A 992-nucleotide genomic window follows, 5' to 3' on the forward strand; every position below is an offset into this window, starting at 1 on the left:
GACCTTTTGAGGCTCCATAGAGCGTCCACATCAGCAAAAAAACTTCTCCCGAAAGGTGACACGTGGCATAAAATATAGTTTTACATTTTAATATTACTAATTTTCAAAAATTATAAATAATATGTAAACATACAGCATAAAAAACGGAAAAACTACATTAAACATATGTAAAATTATCATTTTTCACTTAAAAAAAAACGGTTTATCTCCATAATGTAACATTACCGTTTTATAAAAAAAACAAAAAACATTATATATAATTTTAAAAATAATAAATATATGTAAACATTCAACATAAAAAATGGAAATACTACATTAAACATATGTAAGATTACCATTTTACATTTTTATTTTTAAAAAATAATATGTAAACCTGCAACATAAAAAATGGAAAAACTACATTAAACATATGTAAGATTACTATTTTTCACTAAAAAAAAGACGGTTTATCTCCATAATGTAACATTATTATTTTATAAAAAAAACATTATATAAAAATAAGATTACTATTTTACATTTAAAAATAACAATAATAACATACAACATAAAAAATAGAAATATTACATTAAGCATATGTAAGATTACCATTTTACATTTAAAAATAACAAAAATATGTAAACATACAACATAAAAAAAGTCTTACTAATAAAAGTGACCTTTTGAGGCTCCATAGAGCATCCACATCAGCAAAAAAACTTCTCCCGAAAGATGACACGTGGCATAAAATATAGTTTTACATTTTAATATTACTAATTTTCGAAAATTATAAAATGTAAACATACATCATAAAAAACGGAAAAACTACATTAAACATATGTAAAATTACCTTTTTCACTTAAAAAAAAGACGGTTTATCTCCATAGTGTAACATTACCGTTTTATAAAAAAAAAAAAATTATATATAATTTTGAAAATAATAAATATATGTAAACATACAACATAAAAAATAGAAATACTACATTAAACATATGTAAGATTACCATTTTACATTT

Source organism: Brassica oleracea, chromosome C9, assembly GCF_000695525.1.
Source record: "Brassica oleracea var. oleracea cultivar TO1000 chromosome C9, BOL, whole genome shotgun sequence".
NCBI lineage: Eukaryota > Viridiplantae > Streptophyta > Magnoliopsida > Brassicales > Brassicaceae > Brassica > Brassica oleracea.